The sequence below is a fragment of the Palaemon carinicauda genome, chromosome 3 (genome assembly GCF_036898095.1).
Source record: "Palaemon carinicauda isolate YSFRI2023 chromosome 3, ASM3689809v2, whole genome shotgun sequence".
Taxonomy (NCBI): Eukaryota; Metazoa; Arthropoda; class Malacostraca; order Decapoda; family Palaemonidae; genus Palaemon; species Palaemon carinicauda.
Genome location: NC_090727.1, coordinates 198,147,565 through 198,174,518, shown reverse-complemented (window position 1 = coordinate 198,174,518; position 26,954 = coordinate 198,147,565). Strand labels below are relative to the sequence as shown.

General features: G+C 44.0%; 1 protein-coding gene across 4 annotated transcripts in view; it reads left to right on the top strand.

Moving 5' to 3' along the window:
- The window catches only part of LOC137638837 (tigger transposable element-derived protein 1-like), a 203,531-nt gene that overhangs the window by 131,625 nt on the left and 44,952 nt on the right, over positions 1-26,954 (top strand). For all 4 annotated transcript variants that reach the window (XR_011044194.1, XR_011044195.1, XM_068371241.1 and 1 more), the window contains exon 2: positions 14,424-14,635. The gene's annotated coding sequence lies outside the window, so the exon portion shown is untranslated. The remainder of the gene's footprint in view (positions 1-14,423; positions 14,636-26,954) is intronic.

Sequence of the window (26,954 nt, the reverse complement as noted above, 5' to 3'; positions counted from 1 at the left end):
TAGCAATTAATGGGATATCCTCAGCCATTCCCCAGGATGTTCTCTCAACATTATTTGTGGATGATCTCTCAATATCATTTGCTGGCACTAGAATGGCAATGGTTGAGAGAAAAATCCAACACTCTATTGATAAAATTATCCAGTGGGCTGACATGAATGGATTTAAGTTCTCGACAAGTAAAACTACCATTGTCCATTTTTGTCGTATCCGGGGAGTACATCCAGACCCGGATATATACATTAAAGGTCAACGGATACCATGTGCAAGAGAAGCTAAATTTTTAGGTTTGATATTTGATTGTAGGCTTACATGGGTTTCTCACTTAAAAGCGTTAAAAGCTAAATGTGTTGAAGCTCTGAATATCTTAAAAGTATTGTCCCATACATCATGGGGGGCAGACCACAATACTGTACTATTTTAAAATTATACAAGGCCTTGATTTTTTCCAAAATTAGTTTTGGTTGTGAAATATATTCTTCAGCCACCCCAAGCCGGTTAAAAATATTAGACTCGATACATCATGCAGGTATTAGATTGTCTACTGGAGCTTTTAAAACCTTGCCTATCCCAAGTCTCCTTGTTGATGCTGGAGAGTTACCTCTAGACCTTTACCGAATGTCTTCCATTATTCGGTATTGGTTTAGATTGCAAAGACTCCCTAACTCTCTAGCCTTTCAGACTGCAAGCCTTGTAAGACACGCATCATACTTTGAGTTGCACCCAAAATCTCCTCAACCTTATGGCTTTCGAGTGAAACAATTATTAAATAGTCTGGATATAATTAGAAATAAGGTACTTCCATTCAAGATATCATCAACGCCTCCATGGAAGTTACCAGAGATATCTTTTTGTAAATATTTTATTGGAGATAAGAAGAATATGTCAGACCTAGAAGCCAGGTGTCTTTTTAATGAACATGTTGAAGAACATAGAGGATCAACTTTTATCTATACTGATGGCTCCAAATATGATGCTGGCGTTGGATTTGGAGTACATAGTAATGGTTTTAATTGTAGAGGTGCACTTCCTCTGACCGCTTCCATATTTACTGCCGAACTGTATGGCATATTAACCGCTATTGAGAAAATAGCGTTGGAGAAGGAGGGTAATTTTACAATTTTTAGTGATGCAAGGAGTGTCCTTCAAGCTATAAAAGTTTTTAATTCTAATAACCCTCTAGTTTTAAAGATTTTAGAATGGCTTTTTATTATTGGACGGAGAGGTACTGTATAACAGTTCAATTTTGTTGGGTTCCAGCACATGTAGGTGTGTCTGGGAATGAGAAGGCAGATTCACTGGCTAAGAAGGCGGCATCCGAGTTGCTGCCAAGAAGGTATCCCATTCCCTGTAATGATTTCTTACCTGACATCAAGAAATTGGTTTGCAAAAAATGGCAACAGCACTGGGATAGCCTAGATGGCAATAAAATGCGAGAGGTAGCAAATGACATATCTCCTTGGAGGTATAATATGATGCCCCGAAAATGGGAGACGTCTGTTTGTCATCTCCGTATTGGTCACACCCGGTTGACACACGAGTTTCTGCTGAAGGGCCAACACCAACCGTATTGTGACGACTGTTTAGTACCTCTAACAGTAAGGCATTTGTTGACCGAATGCCCCAATTATAACAACTTGCGGAATAGATATTTGTTTGAAGCTCGAGGTGAGGGTGGCAGGTTCATCCTTGCCAAGATTCTTGGAAATGATGTGTCCTACCATGCAAGTGGCATTTTTAGATTTATTTCAGAAGCAGGTCTTCTGAAAAATATTTAACTTTTATGACATTCAACTTTTATGATTTTAATTGAATACTCTTTTATTTTTTTATTTTGTTTTATTTTTTTATTTTTTTATACATAAATTAAATGTTACCGGCATCAATGACCTTAGATGTGAGGATGCCTGAAAACTTTTAATCAATCAATCAATCAATCGGTTCAAAGCCTATTCAAGATGAGCCATTGATGGGAAACAGAAATGTCCCTACCATCATTTCCTTACCTTCTCCTACAGTTCAAAACCCTCTTGGAGGAGTATACCTGAGAGTTATAGAGCATACAGGTAGTAAGAAAACTTTAGCTCATCGAGTTCCAGGGAAGGCTGTTTTGTGTTCACGAGAAGGACTCAAGATATCAATGAGCCATTCTGAACTTGTCGCCACTCAACAAGTTCATAAAAAACAGCAAGTTCTGAATGTTAATCCTTCTGAACATTTGGACCTTGTTCCAATCAAGGGTGTTCATAGTCTTGTCAGACCTGAAAGGTGTCCTTTGGAACCTTCCAGTCAACCACCCCCCTTCCTCCTATCTAAAATTCATATTACAGAGAGTAACATTCATCATAAGGAAGATACGTGTCGAACTCACAGTCCTAAGTATCTTCAAAGGATTGACGAACTTAGTCACGTCAAAGTCAAGCCTAGAAATAGTTCAGGTATTAATATACCTGATCAAGAGGCTGGAGTGGGCAGCACCCGAAGTGCCCGGTCAGTGTGCATTCAAAGAGATGACCCGGTTTCTGGGACATCACGGATGCAAGATAAGCTTCTAGAAGTCTCGACTTTCTCCAGCTCAGGGGTTTCGATGTTTAAAAAACCATCGAAGCCCTCAGTCACATCAACTCTCCTCTCCTTTGGAAATATTAAAGGAGCTCGTGAGGTCTGTCAAGAGATTCAGGTATTCAGTCAGAATTCCAAAACGCCAACAGGGACAAGCGCTAAACTTTCCCCAGTTCGCTATAGTGACAGACCTGGTGCTAAGGGCACACCGGAAAGATGCGTTAAGAGCTTGGAGAAAACATGCATCAAACGCTTGAAGAGATAAAATAAGACTGAGATCGGTCCCTCTTTAATCGCTTCTCTAACAGAAATTAGAGCATGAAAGTCCCAAGACTCTGCTGGTCCTTTCATGGGTGGGGAAGCCCCCTCCACACAGATCAGGCTCCCTACGACTGATCTGGGACACCAAAACGATAATAAGACGTCACATTCGAACGTCTCATTCAGTCTTGGTGAAGTTACCCATCCCTCTCTTAAAGGGACGGCACCTACCAGCAGTTCATTTACAACTGATCCACGATGTGACAGTGAATACTCTATTTCGATACAAACCGATAGAGTTGTAATGGTCCATGGGTGCAGACATATTCCCTTCCAGATGGGAACAAGTCCCGGAACTGCAATTCGACCTCTTCATCACGAGCGTCTTCAAGAAACTACCTCGCTATATAGCCCCATACGAGGATCCTCTAGTGGGGCTGATAGACTAGATGAGGCTGGTCCTAGCTCTGACCCTAGATATATTACTGAAGATTCAGAAATTAACTGCCTTCGTTTTATCACAGAGAAGCCAAACCCTTTATTTCATGATTTTCTCGCTCTAGCGGTTAGAAAAAGGTTTGGGATCTCAAAAGGCAATATAGAATTCTTAGAAGAATACAAGGCCAAGTCAACTAGAAGACAATATGAGTCTTCCTGGAAGGAGTGGGTTGCGTTTGTCAAAACAAAAGGACCGAAAGAAATTTCAATAAACTTCTGTCTGTCCTTCTTTGTGCACCTTCATAGCCAAGGTCTGGCGGCCAATACGATAAATACGTGCAAGTCAGCCTTGACTAGGCCTCTCCTATATGCCTTTCAAGTGGATCTGGCGAATGAAATCTTTAATAAGATTCCGAAGGCATGTGCTAGGCTTAAGCCCGCGGTACCACCAAAGCTCATCTCTTGGTCTTTGGACAAGGTCTTACATTATGCCTCATCTGTGAACAATGAAGATTGTTCTCTTAAGGATCTAACCCAAAAGGTTATTTTTCTGTTCGCTATCGCCTCCGGGGCTAGAGTTAGTGAAATAGTGGCCCTATCCAGAGATGAGGGTCACATTCAGTTCACTGAAGTGGGAGAACTGAATCTATTTCCTGATCCATCCTTTCTCGCTAAAAACGAGCTACCCACTAAGAGGTGGGGTCCCTGGAGAATCTGCCCTCTGAAGGAAGATGTCTCTCTATGTCTTATAGTGTCTAAAGATCTATCTTCGTAGAACTTCAGACTTCAGGGGAGGACAGCTCTTTAAAGGAGAAACTTCTGGATCAAATTTATCCCTAAAACAACTAAGGGCGAAGCTCACCTACTTTATTTGTAGAGCGGATCCGGACAGTACTCCCGCAGGTCATGATCCGAGGAAGATTGCTTCATCACTGAACTTCTTTCAGTATATGGACTATGAGTGCCTTCGTTCATACACTGGATGGAAATCATCCAGAGTGTTTTACAAACACTATGCAAAACAAGTGCATGAACTGAAACACTTCGTAGTGGCGGCAGGTAGTGTATTAAAACCTGCCCCCTAATTACTGTGGTAAACAGTTTTTGGTTTGGGACCTCACATGTCCTTGCACGTAACGGATGAGAATCATCCAGAGTGTTCTACATACACTATGCTAGACAAATCCATGATCTGAAGCAATATGTGGTGACGCCAGGTAGAATATTTAACCTGCCGTCTAATTCTAGGATGAACAGCTAATTGACTGGGACTGTCAATTAAAGGGAGAAGAGGTCACCCTTTTTAGGTGTGACTTTTTTTAATTAAGTGTTACCATGATAACACTGGCTCTGTTCAAAATCGCAGGTGTGGAATTATACAGATAGCACTAGTGCCAGTGTACGAAGTACATAGTGCAGATAGAAGTAACCAGTACAGGAATTATGAAGAGAAATTGTTTTATAATTTTCTTCAGTCTGAGAGTGGCACTCATCATTTCTTCCTTCAAGAAGGAGATATAGTCTCTGTACTTGTTACAGGTATAATCCCATTGTCATACTACATTCGTTTTACTGAACATCTTTTAGTCATTTATTAGTAATAAATGTCTGTTAGAATGTAGTGCGTCCACCTTCGCCAGACAATTGTATGTATACATGCCAGAGTTCTTCAACTTACCAAAGTAAGTATCCCTCATATATTTGTATGCATCAAATAATAGATATAAGAGACACTGATGTTATTTTAGCAAATATACAACTATGAGACTACTTGTATATTCAGTGTGTACTTATGTTTGGTCATACTATGTATGTTAACCTCAAGATCCCTTTTCTACTGTCTAGAATGACTCTTCCCTGTAGGAGGCAGGAAGCACTAACATTGGTTATGATTAGTGATGGTGACGAATAACGGTAACGTCCCTTGTCTCATGTGGTCCCCATGACCATAGAAAAGGTTGCTATAAGGTTAAGGCACTGATTAAAAATCCACAGATACACTAATGCTCTGGTGTGCTTCCATCACGACGACATGGCTTGAGCCCAAAAAACGGATTTTGAGCGAAGCAAAAAATCTATTTTTGGGTGAGATGGCCATGTCGTCCTGATGGACCCACCCATCTCTTCTAAAATAAAAGATCTTCACGGTATCCCTCCCGTGGTACTGTATCTGTAACACCACGCTCAATGCTACAAGGAATGTCCGCCGTCGTGGGAAAGGCGCTGTTGTATTCCCAATAGTATTACGAGAGCGGGGAGAGCCTTTGGATGGCTCCCTTTTGCCACATCCTCCTCGAAGCCAAAACGCTGTTTGGGGTGCAGATTGCTCTGGAGGCGTGTCAAGAATGCGTCCGCTGATATGCGATATCCTTTGGAGAAATTTTAAGGATATTCGCGCCAGGAGTTAGAATTCTGGATACCTAAAGGTAAAATTCTCTGGGAATATCACTGTAGTACATATATCCCTTAGGAAGCTACTTTAAGGAACTTCCATCAGGACGACATGGCCATCTCACCCAAAAATAGATTTTTCGCTTCGCTCAAAATCCGTTAAATAGCTTTCATAATTAATTAATTAATGCTATTTTAACCAGGAATGTCGTTTTTTTAACTAAATAACACATGCCTAACGAACGACACCGCCCATGGCGCCTCCAATAACAGGCCTAGCTCCTAATCACAATAAATTACTCTAATTTCACTGTGAAACAGGAGCTAAAATACATACATTGTAAAGAATCAATACTCAACTTTACAGAGGCGAAAGAAGCTGGAGATTGCATAATAATCCTTGTAAATCGATCAAAAAAGTTAGATCAACAGGGAACACCACCGTGCGAATTCGCTACAAAATTAGGAAAGTCTGCCATCTTGGATATGGCGCCATCTTGATACTCAATAGTTGTATGGGAAGTAGGGTAACCTTGATACAGCTCCCCTTCTAATTTTACCACTTTCCCCCTCGAAGCGTAATGGCTATTCGGGGTGAAGATTGGTATGTGGCGTGTCAAGAATACGTCCCCTGATATTATGCGATATCTTTGAGAGAAGTTTTAAAGATATTCGTGCCAGTAGTTAGAATTCTGGGGACCTAAAGGTAAATTCTCTGGGAATATCACTGTAGTACATATATGCCTTAGGAAGCTACTATTAGGAACCTTCCATCAGGACGACATGGCTTGAGCCAAAAAAATTGGCTGTAGTAAAAAATATGAGCGAGTTAAAGAACACGGTTTGTGTATGCATGATAGAAAATGCACTCGACAGTAGGGGTAACATTAATAAAGTACATACAGTGAGTACGGCACAGCACTGTATGTTAAGTATATTTATAGCATTGTATTGTGTCATGGTAGTTTGTTAATTGGTGTTCATGAGCCACATCCAAAATATTTTTCTGGAAAATGTCTTTTAACTTTTATTAAATGATTTTAAAATGTTTATGACGATATTTCTTGATGTTATTACATGTTTTATGTATCAAAATATTCAATTATAAGTATTTTTAAATTGATTTTTAAATTTTTTGCGAATTTGCTCTATTCGCTGGGGATTCTGGTCCCTAATCCCCGCGGATCCAGGGCGTATAGTAAAAAGAAGTTAGATGTATTATTTATAGAGTAAATTAATATTCTGTACAGTATTTGAAGTAAATGAACATTGAACTTCACTTTACCAATGAAGAAGAGAGGGGGTAGTTTGGGTAGAACAAACAGAAGAGTAACATTAGTGTTGCTTGGAGGAGTCTCCTTTCATAAAAATGCTTGGTAACTGACCTTCTTGGGTTTTCCTCTTTTGTGTCTTTTTCTTGCAAAAACTGATTCACATGTGAGCCTTTTTAGAGCCTCCCTTTTAAAAGATTTTTGATAGGATTTAATGTGTAATCATTATAAAAATTTCTTTTTTATGAATAGAACTTACCTGGCAGTTATATATATATAGCTATAGTCTCTGACGTCCGGCAGAATTTTTCAAAACTCGCAGCAACCGCCGTGTGGTGGTTGTGCGGTTAGGTGGTTAACAACCCTTACAGAGTGGTACTTGGAATCATTCCCGTTTTCTGTTCTTCAGATCATCTCTGCCGGTTGGACTGACAACATCGTTGGTCCGCCATTGGAGTTTTTCATTCGCTTTTCCCTGTGTCGCTGTACTGGACTTCTTTTTTGGTGACGTACACTGATTTGGGGTTTTGGCAATCGCATTTATTATTATTCTTTAACTGTTTGTTTATGATGACTGATAAACTTCATTTTCGTGTTTGTGTAAATGAGGTATGCAAGGTGAGGTTACCTCACACTGTTTGTTTGAAGTGCAGGGGATTTGAATGTGCGCTTGATAATAGGTGCAAGGAATGTGAGGTTTTGAGCGAGAAGGAATGGTTAAGTATGAAACGCTATGTGCGTAAGTTAGAGTCAGATGAAGCCAGGAGGGCTTCGAGATCTAAATCTAAATCTGCTAGTGAGCTTAGTTTAGATATTTCATTTGATCCCTTAATTAATTCCTCTGTAGAAGTTGAACTTTTTTCTGAGGTAGTAGCTCCTGCCCCTTCTACAGGAACGGTATCTACGGATGACCCTCGGTACGCCAGGATGGCGGCTGAGTTGAAGGCTATTAAAGACCAGCTTTCAGCCTTTAAAGGTAAGAATGAGAGTGTGATTAGTGCCTGTGATAGTGCAGTGGAGGTGGCGACTAATAGAACCTGTCACGTCCCTATGTCTAGACGTCTACCAAGCTCCCAGTACCAAGGGAGAAGGTACGTTGACAGCCGCAAAGGAGTGAGAGGTATGCATCCTCGGTCAGCTGTCGCCTCAGGCAGTCCTGTTGCGTTTTCCCAGGCTGCTCATGACCGCCACGGAAAAGGCGTGTTGGAAGTGATGGCGTTCCCCGAGCCCCTCACCTAAACGCAAATGGCAGTATGAAGCTTCGAGACCGACCAAGAGGAGGTGGAAACAAGTTGACCAGACCCGTTCTCGCTCTCCCTTATCGAGTAGCCCAGAACCTTTTTCTTCCGAGGATGACTGGGACGCCGTTCCAACGAAGAGGTCAAAGCCCAGAGATGGAAGGAAGGAGGATTCTCCTCTTCTTTTAAGTGACGAGAGACCCTTCTCCTACGACCAGCGCTACTCGGCACCCATTGCCTTCGGAAACTCAGGATCCAGCAGCAGTCGCGAAGTCGTTTATGAAAGTTATGCAGAAGCAGCTGTCTTCTCTGGTGCAAGCTTTTAGCCGCCCTTCCTCCCAGTCGGGCAGACGTAAGGACGACACTTTACCGGTTAAGAAATTGGCCTCTAAGAGGGAGCGGAGTACCTCTCCCTTGCAGGACGAACAGTGTCACTCCTCTCCCAGGGAACCGCGGCGCGATTCGTCAAGCGTGCGGTACCGCGCTTCTTCTTCCTCGACACGCCGCCAGGACGCTTACGATTTTTGTCGTTCGCACGCTTCCGTCTCTCGTCGTCAGCACGCTTCCGTCTCTCGCTCGCGACGCCTGGACGCTTTCAGCCTGCCTCTCCAGGACGCTTCCGCTTCATGACGCCAGGACGCATGCAGCTTCCGTCGCAAGGACGCTTCCAGCTCTCGGCGCCAGGACGCATCCTCCTCCCGCTTCAAGGACGTTTTTACCGTGCGACGTCAGGACGCCTCCAGCACGTGGCGCCAGGACGCACGCGTCCCTCGGTGTCAGGACGCATTCAGCCCTCGCCAACAGGACGCATCCGACGATTTACTTTTCTCGGACGCAGATGAGCAATTGGAAACTTATCGGCTTGTTAAATCAACCTCAGACTTAGTTCCTGCAGCCCAAAGAGAGACTGAGTTGGAAGTAGGGCAAGATCTAGAGGATATCTCAGAGGATGAGGGTTTGCCTGCTTTATGGGGAGGAGTTTCAACCTGCTGCTCCTCGTTCTCTTCAGTCGCAGTTTAGCAGGAAGAAGGCCAAAAAGCAGTCGGCTTTCATCAAAATGAAGCTGTCCATCTCGGCTAGGAAGGCTCTCGCTAGAGTGGATGACTGGCTGAAGGAGTGTAGGCAAGCGGTAAAGACCACCAGCTTGACTTGCGTCTAAGGCAGGCATGTGGTACGAGACTGGAGAAGCTCTGGGCCTGGGAGTGCCTGCCTCCTCCCAGGGGGACTTCTCTGGCATTGTTGACTCTTCCAGAAGACATGCCTTTAACTCGGCGAAGGTAATGTGGTCTATGTCTGAGCTTGACCACCTCATCAAGGGAATTTTCCGAGCCTTCGAAGTCTTCAGTTTTTTGGACAGGTCTCTGGGTACGCTGGCCAGGAAAACAGAACGGTTGGAAGATACAGAAGACCTTACTAGTATTGTGGCCTGCATGGACAAGGCTCTTAGGTATGGGTCAAATGAGTTAGCTTCCCTATTTTCCGCAGGAGTTTTAAAGAAGAGGGCCCTTTTATGTTCCTTCACTTCCAGAGCAGTTACGGTCACGCAGAAGGCCGAGCTCCTTTACGCCCCTCTCTCGGAGCACCTTTTACCTGAGTCCCTTGTCAGGGACATTACCCTATCGCTTGCGCAAAAGGCCACACAAGACCTCCTGTCACGCTCCGCAAGGAAGCCTTTACAAGTGATTCCTTCGTCATTGAAGAGAGAGGAGAGGAAGCTTCAGCTGCCCTTTTGAGGTAGAGCTTCCGACGAGAACAGACTTCAGAGGAAGAAGGCAGGAGACGGGCGGTAGAACGAAAAGAGGTTCGTTCAGGTCCCACTCCAGGAGATGAAGCTCAAGTCCTCCAGACAGCGGTAGGAGCAAGACTGTCACTTTTTTGGCAGGCTTGGAAGAAAAGAGGGGCAGACGCCTGGTCCCTCTCGGTCATCAAGGAGGAATACAAGATCACCCTCTTGAAGAAGCCTCCGCTTTCAAATACACCTCTAGCCTTAGTGGCACAGTACTCGGACGCCGTGAAACAAGAGGCTCTACTGGATCTGGTGAACCAGATGCAGGAGAAGGGAGCGATAGAGCCAGTTCTGGAACTATCTTCCCCAGGTTTCTACAATCGCCTTTTTCTGGTACCCAAGAGCTCAGGTGGATGGAGACCAGTTCTAGATGTCAGCGCTCAGAACATCTTTGTGGAAAAGACAAATTTTACTATGGAGACGACTCAGTCGGTGCTGGCAGCGGTACGTCCCTGGATGGTGTCTCTGGATTTACAGGACGCTTACTTTCACATCCCCATCCATCCGACTTTGAGGAAGTTCCTAAGATTTATGATCCAGGGCAAGTGTTTCCACTTCAAGGCTCTTTGCTTCGGCCTCAGCACTGCTCTTCAAGTCTTCACTAGGGTAATGGCGAACGTGGTAGGATGGCTTCATCAAGAGGGGATAAGAGTATCTCTATATCTGGACGACTGGTTGATAAGATCCCGGTCGAAGGAGAAATGTCTGGAGGACCTCACGCAAGACTTTTATGATTGCTCAGGAACTGGGTCTCGTCATCAGCAAGGAGAAGTCCCAGACCGAACCGAGTCAGACAATTCTTTATTTGGGGATAGTTGTGGACTCAGTTCGTTTTCGGGCTTCTCCCTCCCAAGAAAGGCAGACCAGGTGCCTTGGGAAGGTTCAGGAATTCCTGGAAAGACAGAAGTGCTCAGCGAGGGATTTGATGAGTTTGCTGGGAACCCTCTCCTCACTCAAACAGTTTGTCTCTCTGAGAAGACTGCACCTCAGACCTCTTCAACACTTCCTATCAAGGGTGTGGGACAGGAAGATTCAGGAGGACTCCTTTTCCTTCTTCATTCCAGCAGAAATCAAGAGTCATCTGATTTGGTGGCTGGATCCAGCTATTTTAGGGGAAGGAATCTCCCTGTTCAGGAAGAACCCAGACCTAGTGTTGTTCTCATACGCTTCGGAGTCAGGATGGGGAGCAACACTGGGAAGCAAGGAGGTCTCAGGCTCTTGGGGAAAGGAACAAGTCGGGTGGCACATCAACAGGAAGGAGTTGATGGCCATTCTGTTAGGACTGAAGGCCTTCAAAGACTTCGTGTCAGGGAGGATAGTGGAGGTCAATTCGGACAACACCACGGCTATGGCTTACATCAGAAAGCAAGGGGGAACTCACTCTCTGTCTCTGTTCGAAACAGGAAAAGAGCTCCTTCTGTGGTCGAAAGAGAACAACGTAGGACTTCTAACAAGATTCGTGCAGGGACAGAAGAATGTAAGAGCAGACATGCTCAGCAGGAAAGGGCAAGTTCTTCCCACGGAGTGGACCCTCAACCATCAGGTCTGCCAGAGTCTGTGGAAGTTATGGGGGAGGCCTTTAATTGACCTCTTTGCCTCCAACCAAAACAAAAGGATCCCCAACTACTGCTCCTAAGTCCTGGACGAGGAGGCAATAGCAGGAGATGCCTTCTTGATGGACAGGACGGGGATGGACACCTATGCGTTCCCCCCTTTCAAGATCAATCTGGTAGTCAGGAAATTTGCTCTCCTTGAATCAGGAAGAATGATCTTGGTAGCTCCATTCTGGCCAGCAAGAGAATGGTTCACAGAGGTGTTGGACATGTTAGTGGACTTTCCAAGAAGCCTTCCTCCAAATCCAAAGCTTCTCAAACAGTGCCACTTCGAGAGGTATCACCAAAACCCCCTCGCTCTATGACTGACTGCCCTCAGACTATCGAGAAGCTTGTCAGAGCGAGAGGCTTTTCTGCGCAAGCTGCAAGAGCTATCGCCAGAGCGAGGAGGGTCTCTTCGTAAAGAGTCTACCAATCGAAGTGGGAAACCTTTAGAGCTTGGTGTAAGGAGCACAAAGTTTCCTCAACCACTACCTCTGTGAGCCAAATAGCTGATTTTTTTTTTTGTTGTCCCTCAGACAAGACTCTAAACTGGCCGTATCCACTATTAAAGGGTACAGGAGTATGCTTTCTGCTGTCTGTAGGCACAGAGGCATAGACTTAACTCAGGATAAAGACTTGCAAGATCTCTTGAAGTCTTTTGAGCCAACTAAGCAGGCTCAGTTAAGACCCCCAGCTTGGAATTTGGATGTGGTTCTGAAGTTCCTATGCAGCAAGAAATTTGAACCCATCTCACAAGTGTCCCTTAGAGATGCTACTAAGAAAACCCTCTTCCTGATGGCTCTGGCCACAGCAAAAAGGGGCAGCGAGGTTCACGCTATTGAGAAGCAGGTGGGCTTTAACCAGGATGGAGCAGTATGTGTGTTGAGGATCGACTTCCTCGCTAAGAACAAGAATCCATCTAAACCCTGGCCGAGGACGTTTGAGGTTCCTAACCTCACTAATGTGGTGGGTCAAGAGCAGGAGAGGCTCCTCTGACCAGTAAGAGCCCTCAGGGCTTATTCGTCTCGCACTAAGAATGTTAGAGGTGCATCCAATTCTTTATGGTGCTCAGTGAAAGATCCGCTAAAGCCCCTCACAAAGAATGCATTATCATTCTTCTTGAGGGAAACAATAAGAGAAGCTCACCTCTTGTGGGAGGAGGAAAACTTCGGTCTTTTTAAAAATAAAGGCTCTTGAGGTGAGAGCCATTGCTACTTCACTGGCATATCGCAAGAATATGTCAGTTAGACAGATTATGGACGCAACGTTCTGGAGAAGCAACTCTGTTCGCCTCTCATTACCTCAGAGAGGTAAGGGTAGATTATGAAAGGTATTATACCTTGGGCCCATACGTAGCTACTGCTTCTGTATTGGGCAAAGGAGTTACTACCTCCCCTCAACCTTAACTTTTGTGTGCCTGTGTTTGGGTTTTGGTTTTTATGGTTGTCTGAGGACTCTAACTTGTGGTATAGTGCCCTCAGTCTAGCTAGATAGTAATATCTATTTTGCAAGGTTAGGTGGTTAGTTTGAGTAAGGTTGCAGTTTTTAAAAAGGGGCATAGGTAGTGCTGAAGTCTAGTCAAGTTGTTGGTCTCACTCCGTTTGACAGACTCAATTGAGTTGTTTCAGCATGACAGGTCCACACAGGTCCTAAGGGAAAGCGACTCAAGAGGCAGGAACCTTCGAAGTCAGCTACCTTAGGAGGTAAGGAATCAAGGTGTTTTTTCCTACAACTTATTGTTGTTTTCCCAACGATGTTAGCTGTCTGTCACCCTCCTCCAAATGTGTGAATCAGCTATATATAACTGCCAGGTAAGTTCTATTCATAAAAATGGAGTTTTTATGATAAAGTGTTATGAATACTTACCTGGCAGTTATATATATATTTTAAGTCCCACCCTCCTCCCCTCAGGAGACAGAAAACGGGAATGATTCCAAGTACCACCCTGTAAGGGTTGTTAACCACCTAACCGCACAACCACCACATGGCGGTTGCCGCGAGTTTTGAAAAATTCTGCCGGACGTCAGAGACTATAGCTATACTGTATGTATATAACTGCCAGGTAAGTATTCATAAAACTTTGTTTTATCATAAAAACTCCATGTTCTGCCAGCTACTGCCTTATCTGGATTTTTTCAACAACATATTTCTCAGCAGTAGCTTTGTCTTAACTGGCAGCCTCCCTATGCCTTACAACACTATGAATGCCACTTTTTTTTTTTTATCAAACCAGCCTCACTAGAAACTGCATCATCACTTTTTCCTGGGAGGTTTTTAATGATGTCCGAATGTATTTGCAACACCTTTCCATGTATGATTGTCACTGAAGTACTTCTTTAATGGCTTTTTCTTTTCTCAAAATCATGTAGATTGTTGACTTCTGTATACTGTATAGTACAGTACCACACTTTGGAAATATAGGTTATATGACCACACGTTTCTGCCCTTTCAATTATCTCCTTTCTTAGTTCAGTAGTGGGTTTTGAAACTTTTCTTTTTGGCTTATCACTGCTACTACTAACCATTGTGTAAAGAAAAAATAAATTACAGAACCATGTTTTGTGAATCTGTATTGGGTGAGAACTACGTGTAAACTGTGTCAATTACCTTTGTGTCAGACATAGCTTTCGTCTTTGCTAAGAGTCTTGACCCATAAAAGTTCTTTGAAGTTGTGTGATCTCAGGGGAAAAAAGTTAAGATAAAATTGTATCTCTGAAATTTTTTATCTCAAAGGTATGTGTTGCAATTTCACTCTTAGCACAGTAATATGAAAAAAATAATTTTAAATAAAAAGCTAGGTTTTTTAACATATTGTTAGTGTTAGTATCTTTTTTTAATTTCAAGTTAGAATTTCAAAGTTGTAACTTCTTTTCTCTTTTTCAGAAATGTATGTGCTCCTGTTCTTATGATCACAGTAGAGATGCTTTAATCTTCAGGGGTTTACTCAACCCACAAAAATCAAGATGAAGGTGTTACCAAGCTTATTGTCAAAGGAGAACTGCCATATCCATGCTCGAACTGGGTGAAGGCAAGATGCTTACATTTTCAGTCCCTACAGTTGAGAGGCTGAAAGTTATGAATTTCAGACACACAGGGTTAGTGTTGAGATAATTTCATTATTTATATATCAGTATTCAGGATTCTTATGTCTTTTTTACTGTAAAGCTATACATTCTGGATGTATGTAGATCTACTTTAGGTACAGTTAATTTACAAATGACTTTCATTATTGGTAGTTTGTTCCGTAACTTGAATACAAACCTACGCTATTTTTAGGGATATTACTTTCGACAAAGCTTAAAGGATGAGACATTAAAATTTAGCGAGGGTTAACTACCCATCCTGCTAATTACTGGCGGGGCAGGGTAGGGGGGTACTTAGCTACCCCTCTCACTCACACACCTGCGACTGTGCTTCACTTTGCTTTTGGCTCGGATGGAGAACAGTTGTTGCCGCTCTTCCTCCTCACCTATTTTTTGGACTGCCATTAATCATTGCTTTTTTGTCTTTTTCTCCCACCTTGTGTGTGCATGAACCTTCCTGACAGCCATACATACCTGTCCTGGTCCTGAGGGCTGCTCCTGTGGTACTTTTATGTCTGCTGGGGAGACCAATCACCACCCCTTGTGTGGGGCCTGTAGGGAACAACAGTGTAATGAGAGTAACGAATGTGTCGAATGCCAGGAGTGGTCTGCCTCCCAGTGGGAAAGGTTTGAACACCAGGGAAAGAAGAAACCTAAGCAGGATTTTTCTCCTTCAAAAGTTCCTTCAAAGCAGAAGAAACCTAAGGCTTCTTCTTCCACTTCCCGACCTTCCTCCAAAGCTCCTGCTCGGACAGTTTCCTCTGGGGGACCGTCGAGTAGTAGCGCAGACCAATTAATTCCTTGACAACCTCAGTCCTCGAGGGAAAATGTTGCTTTCCCTAGCGAAGCAGCCCTGTCCTTCCCCCCAAGAGGACCAGAGAACCATCCTTAAACGATTTGTACCGAGGATGTCCTTCAGCCCATGGGTCTCTTGTCTCTGCTGATAGCAAGGGGATACTATCAACATTGTGAGCACCCTTCAGTATGTTCTCAGCTGGAGTACATCCAATCCCAGTGTGGTGGGAATGGTTGTAGCTGAGAACTGCTCGGGACAAATACTGGTCCCATTTCCGAGATTCCCCAGAAATCACCCCCAGTAACTCACCAATGGTACAGTTCACCTGCTCCAATGTGCCATTACTAGAGGGTTTATATAGAGTTTTATTCACATATACAACATTATTCTGCTCCAACAACTCTGTAAATTCCTGGGAAATAAACTCAGGGCCGTTATCAGTCAATATTTAGTCAGGAACACGAGAAATAACAGGAAAAACTCTGTTTTCAAGTGCTTGGCATTTCGTACTGCTCTTCTTACTGTATTCCTTATGGGTACTACTGTCAGCCACTTGAAATAAGGGTTGACTACCATCAGACACCCAATAAAGCCAGTACTGGTTGTTGGGAGACTCACAATGACCATAGCAACCAGTTCAAAAGGATAAGAGGTCACTATTTTCAAAGTTGGCAGGGCAACCATCTCCCTTGAAACCTTACAAGTCTGACATTCCCAACATGTCCGGCATATATCCCTGATTACACTAATCAAAGATTTGTGCCAAACAAGTCAACGGAGCATTGCAGTAATTTTCCCGATCCCATAGTGAGCATTCTGGAGGTGTCTCTGCAACTAGGTCAATCAGGACATTGAAGGTGACTATTGGGTCTACCAAGCCGTCTGGATCCGGTTTCACTAGCAAGCCCTGGTGTACTTCCAGGTAAGACCAACATATTCTATAGGGCAGATAGGAGCGTGGAACCAGAGATGCAGAAACCCTGGAGTAGATCATTTTGATGACAGTTTTGATGTGTCGATGATCTTGGATCTTGGCCACCTGACTAAAGGACAGAAGATCATTCCCGGAGAATATTTCATGATCAGGTTCAGGATCAGTCACCTTCATAACAGTGGTCTGGTATGCAGTAGAGATATTTAGAGTACCTTGAGTGACAATTGGAGAACTGTAGTGTGATCAAACCAACTGTTCTCGGGGGTGAATCCAGTGTCAGGTAGACTGCGTCCAGTAGATTCCTACCAAGAACAAAACAAAAGTTGATGTCTTTGGCAGCTGCCACTGCATAGTTAAACAGTGGTAGTCTCCACCTGGAAGGACACTTCACCTGTAACTGGATGTAGCCTAGAATGCTGGTGCAGGTACCTGTCAACCCCTTTAACTGTTCTCCTGACAGTACGTGGTACTCTATGCCAAGTTGGCTCAGTACAAACTCATTTTTGGGCTCAAGCCATGTCGTCCTGATGGAAGTTTACCATTCCTATTTTTGTAGCCATTTCGCACAGTGGTGTTCCCTGTTGATCTAACGTTTTTAATTGCTTTTGAGAGGTTTTAATATGCAATTTCCAGCTTCTTTTACCACTGGAAAGTTGAGTATTTATTCTTTACAGTGTATAATTTTAGCTCCTGCTTCACAGTGAAATTAGAGTAATTTTTTGTGTTAAGGAGCTAGGCCTGTCAACGGAGGCGCCATGGGCGCTGTCGTTCGTTATGCATGTGTTATTTAGTTAGCAGAATGACTTTCCCGGTTGTAATAGCATTGATAAATTATGAAAGCTATTTAGGCACAATTATACTAGTAAAGATATATATTTTATGCATAATTTCCTCTTACTTTTGCCGATCGTATACGTTAGAGTTTCAGCTATTTAGGTAACCGAGACCTTGTCTCGCGCTAGGCTACCTAGCCTAGGCGATGTAGTATACTTTCAGACATTATCCCCATTTACCCTCGTGTATCGTTTTATTGATTCAACGGGAGATAGTACATCTCCTAGAATTATATAACTCGATACTTATCTCCTGTGGAGATTTAAGGGTAATCCCTCCTTCCCTCTGAGTACCTTGCGGCAACCCTATCTGGTCTTGCCATAGAGTAGTTCACTCCGGCTTGACTAGGCTAGGGTTTTCTGTCTCCCACCTTTGCCGGCGAGATCCCGGCTTTGGTTTTCGACAGAACCTCAGAGTATTCAGTCTTTCTGCCGGCGGCAGAGCAGCAGGGTGAGTAGTCACTCCCCTGCTGGCTTACAGCTGCCGACATAGGAGGCTAGCCTCCCTAGGCCGCACCTGAAGTGGTAGTATGATGCCGCCACCTTCTCCCCTGCGGTCTAGGAGACTAGTCCTGTGTCGGCAGACCCTAGGCTGAAGAATAGTATTTCTGGGCTCAACCTGTGCCGGCCAGTGAAATGCTACTAAAGCACCATTTCTAAGGAATATAACTGCTAAAATATTACCAGAGAAAAAATGCATAGGAATGCTAGGTTGAAATAGCTCGCTCACCTATTGGTGTCGGTATAATCTAGGGCGTAATATGACCAGAGGTCTCGTACCATTTAGATATCTCCTCTTCAAAATCCCTCAATAGTGAGGTGCGGATCAACCTCCCCTGCCGCGCAGACTAGTACTACTAACTTTACCCACGCTTGCCCAGCACTCCTTTTTAGCACCAGTTACGATAAGTTGGTTGTGTTTACCTCGGTGTTTTTTGGATTACTTTTCCTTTTCTACGCATCGATGGCGGAATCCTAAGTTACTCCATCGAAGTTGAGTACTTTATCCATGAGTTTTAAGCGTGAATGGGCAGTGTAGCCTTTGTTTTATTAATTCAGAAGTGATTATAGTGAATAGCGTTCCCCCACATAGTTTTACGTTTTGGTTCGAGTGGGACTCTCGCGTGCTCTTTATTTGTGTTACTGTTCGGTATCTACCCGCTTCAGTAGTAAGGTTGGTACCCCTGTTTTCCATCTTCCAAGATGACGTCATGCTTCCTCCCTTGCCACTCGCTCGAGTCCCTCTCTTGCCATATTAACTTTGCATGCCTAGCCTTTTTTACGTGATTACGCTTTTATTCATTATTTACTTTTAAGTATTTATAACAGTTCATATTGTTTTTATTGTCAAACTCCGTTATGATCATATTTTTGGGATTTTCCATGTTGTGTTGAGGGGATCTCCAGTTGGTAGCCCTGCCTACCACCACCTGTCCACATGATTCCCCTGTAACCCCCCCACCCCTCCCAGAGCACGTCTCTCCTCTTACTCGATGGTTGTTGGCTATGACAATACGGGCCAAGCATGCTTGTTCCTCAGTCTTCCCTCAACATTCCGACATATTGAGGACCGAGATTATCTCACGGGGTGTTACATAGTCTCATTCATCCCGGGCGGTTCTCGTCCCCCCCCCCCTCCCGTCGTCTCGATTGGCCATCAGTCGGGGGAGGGGGAGGGTCGGGACCGCTAGGCTGAAGAATAGTATTCTTCTGCCGCCTAGGATGGCACCAATACTGAAACATTGTTTCTCTCTTGTGTGGAGGCGGCGGCAATCCTGCCGCCTTCTTCTACACTTGATAGATTCGGCAGACCCTAGGCTGAAGAATAGTTATTCTTCTGCCGCCTAGGATGGCGCCGATACTGAAACATTGTTTCATTCTTGTGTGGAAGTGGCGGCAATCCTGCCGCTTTCTTCTACACTTGATACAGGACCCTTTTCCCTTCCCCTCTCTGTCCTTTAGCGATGACTTAGCCATTTCAATCCTGTGGCCGTTGTCCTGCAATCTCACCGCTTGCCGGGTGGGTTGCGGTGCCAGCCGGGCTCCTACATAAGAAGCTCTTTAGTCACTCAGTCTATCCCTTATGGACACAAGGCTCTGGGAAGGTTGTGCCGGCTATGACGGCTGCCGGTGGGAGGCCCTTCTGCTGCTGAAGGTTCTTCAGTCCTCCCTTGGACTGCCATCCACATTCCTGAAACCGGCAATGCCGGCAACGGATCTTACGCCTTGATGGAAGCCTGAATGATGCATTCTCCCCTTCCATTTGAACCCTCATTCTGGAGGAAGGCAGTAAGGTTATATACTTACACCCTTATTGTAAACATACATTTTAATAAGGCAGCACTTCACTCCATGCTTTTTCTCTCTCTGTCAGCTAGTACCGCCAGGTACTAACCCAGCCGGCAGCATGTCAGCTGGGCAGGTGCCGCCAGGTACTAGCCCTGCCGGCAACATACCGGCTGAACTACAGTATATGATTATACAGAGCCAGTATATTTGCATTATAGTATATACTGCAGATAGAAAACTATTGTATATATTATACAGTCGTTATTTTCCAATATATTTTGTGTATCCTTGCACTGTCTTTTGCTGAGACCAATCCTATATTGAAAGAATAGAATTCCTTCAATACTCTGATTAGAAATGAGTTAATAACTTACCCTACAATATTAAGTAGTTTAGAGGGGTCAGTGGTAGTACACTTTTCTATCCCTAGAGGTTAGAACCCTTCTCTTTTGAGTTTTCCCTGATCAGGATGCTCTATAGTCTTAATATTGGAAGGGGAGGTCACAGCAATTGGCTGGGAGGGATACACAAGTATGTGTCTTTTCTAATTTCTAGTCCAGCCGGTGACATGCCGGCTGGACTGTGCCGCCAGGTGCTAGCCATGCTGGCAACATGCCGGCTAAACTACATTATATGATTATACAGTAGCCCGTATATTTGCAGTATATTATGTACTGCAAACAGAAAACTATAGTATTTATTATACAGTAGTTATTTTCCAACATACCTGTGTACCCTTGTACAGTCTTTTGCTGAGACCAATCCTATATTTAAAGAATAGAATTCCTTCAATACAGTACTCTGATTGGAAATCAGTTAATACTTACCCCACAATATCAAATAATTAAGAAGGGTCAGTGGCAGTGTACACTTTTTCTATCCCTAGAGGTTAGAACCCTTCTCTTTTGAGTTGCCCTGATAAAGGAAACTCTATATCTTTAATATTGGGGGGAGGTCACAGCAGTTGGCTGGAAGTGGAAGGGATACACAAGTATGTGTCTTTCCCTATTTCTTTCTAAATTACCATCCTAAGCTATGATAATTAAAATATTAATAGTTACATATCTGTTTGTCATGTGAGATAAACAATCACATACTCATTTTATTTTACTTTATTTACAGGAGGAACACCAGATGAAATTCAATGTGATCTTCTGCAACCATAGGAGTAGGAACTTCTACGGTCACAAAGCGTGCAGGTCTCATGCCCCCTGCACCATCACTACCAAATCCCTGCAATATTGGGACCTCCAAGTTTGCAATATCTGCCGGACCTTGGTGACCGAAGGTTTCGACAACCCCAAGTCAACGGAGTCGAGGGATGCGGCACGTGGAAAGCTGCGCAAGTTGGTAAGAGGGTTCCAAAAGAACTCTCCGGGACCATACGTACCTAACAATAGGATGTGTAGCTTGCTGTTCCCTCAAGCGGGTAGTGATATGTTTGTGCCCCAAGCACGACTCGGACATCTCTGCATCCAGACGGATGTCAGGGAGGCGTTGCAAAGTATGGACATCCACCAGGAGGTAAGGATGTCGGAAGTGTCTATGGACACTGAAAAGGATCTATTAAAGGATGATCCCGAGGAGGAGTTTACCCTCGACGTCTTCACCTTCTACCCCTCCATTGGACAATATGAGCCAGGCACTGGTCCATCTTACGGATTTAATGGAGAACATTCGCAAACGAGGCGAAGTAAGGGAAGCGAAATTCGAGAGAGAGCTCCGTGAAGCTCCACTTATTGCCTCCCGAGGGTCACATAAACGACCCAGAGGCCAAGACCTCCCGACCTGCTCCAAAACCAATCCCTGGAGGTATACGGAGTTTATGCCGATTTCAAACGGCAATCTCTACATCTCAGAGAAGATGGGAGCTGTCCCCTTAGACGAGATCTAGTTTTGGCCAAGCTTTAACGCTTACCCTGATTGCTTCATTCGACTGAAGCGTGAACCAATGCCAAAAGAGGAGACGGGACCGAAGGAGGTCATGGTTTTCGACCACGATAAGGCACAGGCTCTCTTGTCAAGTAGCCTGAGAAAGGCAGGCTATTCGGTGTCGAAAGTGTCTGCCTTTAGCAAGAAACACCCTACCTTTCTTGCTCCTGCTTCAATAGCCTTCCCCTTTACGTTGAAGGCATTTAAATCTGTTGCCAAGGCAGTGGAGGCAGGCAAACCATGCCCTGCACTAGAGGAGTGCAGGTCTCTGTCATTAGCCTTGCCCATGCAAGAGAAGGAATGGAAGGAAATCCACCTAACCTTCTCAGTAGGGAAACTGGACGCAGACATCGCTGGACGACAGTTTAGCGAGAATCTCCCTAAACTTTCCGAGTTTCTCTTGTGCAAGGAACAAGACGAAGGAGAGACTTGTGGCATCTTTATCCCTACAAAACTGCATAGAGATGTGTGCAGGCAAAAGAGTACCCCAGACATGCTCATGGTCCTAGCCAAAATGCATATGGACACCCTAGTAAAGGACCTGTATGCTTTCATGAAGGCTAGGAGAACCTGTAGAGATTTCGTGTTCGCTGCTGCAACAGTGAAACATGAACCCAGGAAGCTGATATCTTCTAACATCTGGGGGTAAAGACCTCTTCCCGAACGAAGTAGTCAAAGAGGTAGTCGAGGAAGCCATCACGGAGAATAGGAACTTTTTCCAGAAGTGGGGCATCTCTTCAAAGAGGAAGTCTTCCCCGGATGCGGGTCCCCAATCTAAAAGGAAGACGAAGAAGTCTAGACTTCCCCCTCGGCCTGCTCAACAACATCCCACAGTTACTATGATAGCGGTGCCCCAAGTGATGGCCCAAACACAGACCACCTTCCTAGTGGTGCCTCAACAGCTGGTTGCCCAGTCACCAGCATTCAACCCCGGGTTTGAAAGGCAGACCACTACCTCTCGGTTGAAAGGTAAAGGATCCAGACGGGGCTCCTCTAGACATCCCTCAGGAGGTAAGGGAGGATGTGGTCAAGGAGGTAAACCCTCCGATCAATCCAAGCAAGGAGACGCTTCCGGTAGGAGGGAGGCTCTAACAATTTCAGGATCGTTGGACCTTCGATCCTTGGCCCCACGGCCTAATCAAGATTGAACTAGGATGGAAACGGAACAAGTCTCCACCATCATTTCCACAATTCTTCCAACACTCCACCCCCCCATTAGAAGAATATACCCTATAGCGCGTGAGCATACAGGTTATAAGGAAAGCAAAGTCCATCAAATTCCAGGGAAGGCTGTTTTGTGTTCCCAAGAAGGACTCAGAAAAACTCAGAGTCATTCTGGACTTGTCGCCACTCAACAAGTTCATCGAGAACAGCAAGTTCAGGATGTTAATCCTTCAACACATAAGGACCCTGTTACAAAAAGGGGCGTTCACAGTCTCGATAAACCTGACAGATGCCTATTGGCACCTTCTAGTCAGTCGCTCCCTCTCCTCCTACCTAGGATTCAAGTTACAGAAGATAAAGTATGTTCTAAGAGCCATACTCTTCGGACTAAACATAGTCCCAAGTATCTTCATGAAACTTGCAGACGCAGTTGTGCAACAACTACGCCTAAAAGGTGTTCAGGTAGCAGCGTACCTGGACGACTGGTTGGTGGGGGCAGCATCCGAAACGCCTTGTCTGCAAACATCCAAAGAAGTGATCCAGTTCCTGGAACATCCGAGATGTAAGATCAACTTCAAGAAGTCTCGACTCTCTCCAGCTCAAGGGTTTCAATGGTTAGAAAGCCATTGGAACCTGAGGTCACATCGTTTCTCCATTCCCTCAGGGAAGAGGAGGAACATCGCAGGGTCTGTCAAGAGACTACTGTAATCCGACAGGATTTCAAGACGCGAACAGGAAAAAGTACTGGGCTCTCTCCAGTTCACTGCAGTAACAGACCCAGTGCGAAGAGCACAGCTGAAAGATGCGTCAGGAGTCTGGAGAAAATACGCACCAAACGCTCGAAGAGATCTAAAATGATCGATACTGGCCTTACTACGATCACTTCTCAACCCATGGTCGAAGGCCAAGAACTTAATGAGGACCGTGCCCTTGCAACCACCTTTGCTGTTGATGACCATCCACATGGATGCCTCGACGTAAGAATGGGGAGTTCACTCCCATCAAAGGAAAGTCCAAGGGACTTGGTCATCTCTGTTCAGGCGTTTCTCATCAACCTTTTGGAAGCCATGGCAGTCCTCTTGACGTTGGGAAAACTCTCCCTTCGCAGATCAGTCCACATCAGGCTGATCTTGGACAGGGAAGTGATAGTGAGATGTCTGAAACGACAAGGCTTGAGATCGTCCCATATCAACCATGTGATATTAGCCATCCTTTGTCTAGAGAGATGGCACCTATCAGCAATTCACTTACAAAGGTTCTGCAATGTGACAGCGAATGTTCTATTCAGGCTCAAGCCGATAGAGTCAGAATGGTCCCCAGGCACAGACTCATTCTCTTCCATCTTGGAACAAGTCCCGGAACTGCAGATCGACCTCTTCGTGACAAGCGACATCAAGAAACTACCTCGATATATAGCCCCATACGAGGACCCTCTAGAGGAGAAAACGGACGCCATATCCCTAATTTGGAACGAATGGACACGAAAATTCCTGTTCCTTCCATCCAATCTCCTGCTGAAGGTCCTCAACGAGCTGAGATCCTTCCAGGGAACGGCAGCTCTTGTGGCCCCCAAGTGGCCCAAGAGCAACTGGTTCCCTCTAGTGATGGAACTGAGGCTGAGGCTGGTCCTTGTACCGAACCTAGCACTATCTGAACGGGTTCAGAAGTCGACTGTCTTCGCTTCATCACAGAGAACCCAAAACCTTCATTTCATGATTTTCTCGCCTTAGCGGTTAAGAAAAGATTTGGGATCTCAAAAGGCAGTATAGACTTCTTGGAAGAATTTACAAGTCTAAGTCACCTAGAAGACAATATGAATCGTCTGGGAAAAAGTGGGTTGCTTTTGTTAAAGAAAAAGGACCAAAAAAAATTTCAATAGGCTTCTGTCTGTCCTTCTTTATCCACCTTCATAAACAAGGTCTGGCAGCCAACACGATAACTACGTGCAAGTCAGCCCTGACTAGACCTCTTCTATGCGCCTTTCAAGTGGACCTGACGAACGAAATCTTTAACGGGATCCCGAAGGCATGCGCTAGACTTAGCCTGCAGCTCCTCCGAAGCCCATTTCAGTCTTTGGACAAGGTCCTACATTATGCTTCATCTGTGAACAATGAAGATTGTTCTCTCAAGGATCTAACCCAGAAGGTTATTTTCCTGTTCGCTATAGCCTCAGGGGCTAGAGTTAGTGAAATAGTAGCCCTATCAAGAAATGAGGGCCACATTCAGTTCACAGAAGTGGGAGAACTGAATCTCTTTCCTGATGCAACCTTTCTCGCCAAGAACAAGCTACCCACTAAGAGATGGGGTCCCTGGAGAATCAGCCCTCTGAAGGAAGATGTCTCTCTGTGTCCAGTAGAGTGTCTAAAGGTCTATCTTCGTAGAACTTCAGACTTCAGGGGAGGGCAGCTCTTCAAAGGAGAAACTTCAGGATCAAACTTATCCCTAAAACAACTGAGGGCGAAGCTTACCTACTTATTCACGGAGCGGATCCTGACAGTACACCCGTAGCTCATGATCCGAGAAAAATTGCTTCATCACTGAACTTTTTTCAGTATATGGACTTTGAGCGTCTTCGCTCATATACTGGATGGAAGTCATCCAGAGTGTTCTACAAACACTACACAAAGCAAGTCCGCGAACTGAAGCATTATGTGTTGGCGGCAGGTAGTGTATTTAAACCTGTCGTCTAGTGCTGCGATGAACAGTTAATTGATTGGGACTATCAATTAGGGTGAAAAGGTGTTGACACTTCCAGTTAGATACCTTTTAAGTGAGTGACTCCATGGTGACACTAAGACTGTTCAAAATCTCAGGTGTGGAATTATACAGATAACACTTGTGCCGTGTGTAGATAGTACACAGTGTTGATAGCATACAACATTTAAAGAAATTATATTCGGAAAATTTATCAAAAATTTTAAAATTTAGAGTGGCACTCATCATTTCTTCCCTTTAAGGAAGAAAAATATTTTCTATATACGTTGTACGTATAATTCCCTTAACACGTTACACTCGTTAATCCATTTGGTCATTTATTTGAAATAAATGTCTATTAGAGTGTAATTGCATCTTATTTCGCCCTGCAATTAGCACATTAGATATGCCAGAGTTCTCTTACTTATTTAAGTAAACCTCATATTATTGTATGCTTACAAACAATGGATATAGTTGACACTTAGTTGTTCCGACAACATATACAAACCGTGAGACCTTTTGTATATCTAGTGGATACTTATGTTTGTTCATACAATATATGCAAACCTTGAGACCCCTATCCTACTGTCTAGTATGACTCTTCCCTGTAGGGGGCAGGAAGCATTAACATTGTCCATGATTAGTGGTAATGACGGATAACGGTACAGTGAACCCTCGTTTATCGCGGTAGATAGGTTCCAGACCCGACCGCGATAGGTGAAAATCCGCGAAGTAGTGACACCATATTTACGTATTTATTTAACATGTATATTCAGACTATTAAAACCTTCCCTTGTACGTAGTACTGTTAACAAACTACCCTTTAATGTACAGAACACTTAATGCATGTACTACAGTACCCTAAACTAAAACAGGCACAAATATTAAAGGCGATTTTATATCATGCGTTTCCTAACCACGCCAAAAAGCACGATAAACAATGGCAACCAATATTTTGTTTAGTTTACCTCTGATCATAATGAAGAAACAAACGCATTTACACATCTGTGTATAGGTTAGTTTTTGCATCGATTATATTGATTATTCAGTACAGTATGTTGATTTTGTTATTACCAATGTTTTACTTAATTTTTCTTAGGACTTCCAAATGAAATGTTTTTCTTTATGACGCCACCTGAAACGATGGCGTCATAAACTACGCTCAGTAAACAACCACGCTCAGTAAACAAACGAAGGCATTTAACGCGCATGATGAAAGTGATAAATAATGATATTACAGTAAAAGCTTTTAGAAAATATGTTATTACAAATATTATTTACCGTATCTAAATAAAATCATACATACGTAGCAAAGCAGGAAAACAATTTACGAGAGAGAGAGAGAGAGAGAGAGAGAGAGAGAGAGAGAGAGAGAGAGAGAGAGAGAGAGAGAGAGAGTTGTTTTACGTACGTAAATGTAAATTTTAAACAAAAAAAAATACTGTAGCCCCATTTCATATAAAATAGGTTATTACAAATATTTTACTTTATCGTATTACAGTAGTCTGTATAATACTGTAAAGTTCAGTACAGTATGTTGTTGTTATAGTCGTGGCGATGAAATTCTCACGAAACAAAAACATGGCATTCGATTACAACAGCTGATTCATTCTCTCTCTCTCTCTCTCTCTCTCTCTCTCTCTCTCTCTCTCTCTCTCTCTCTCTCTCTCTCTCTCTCTCTCTCTCTCT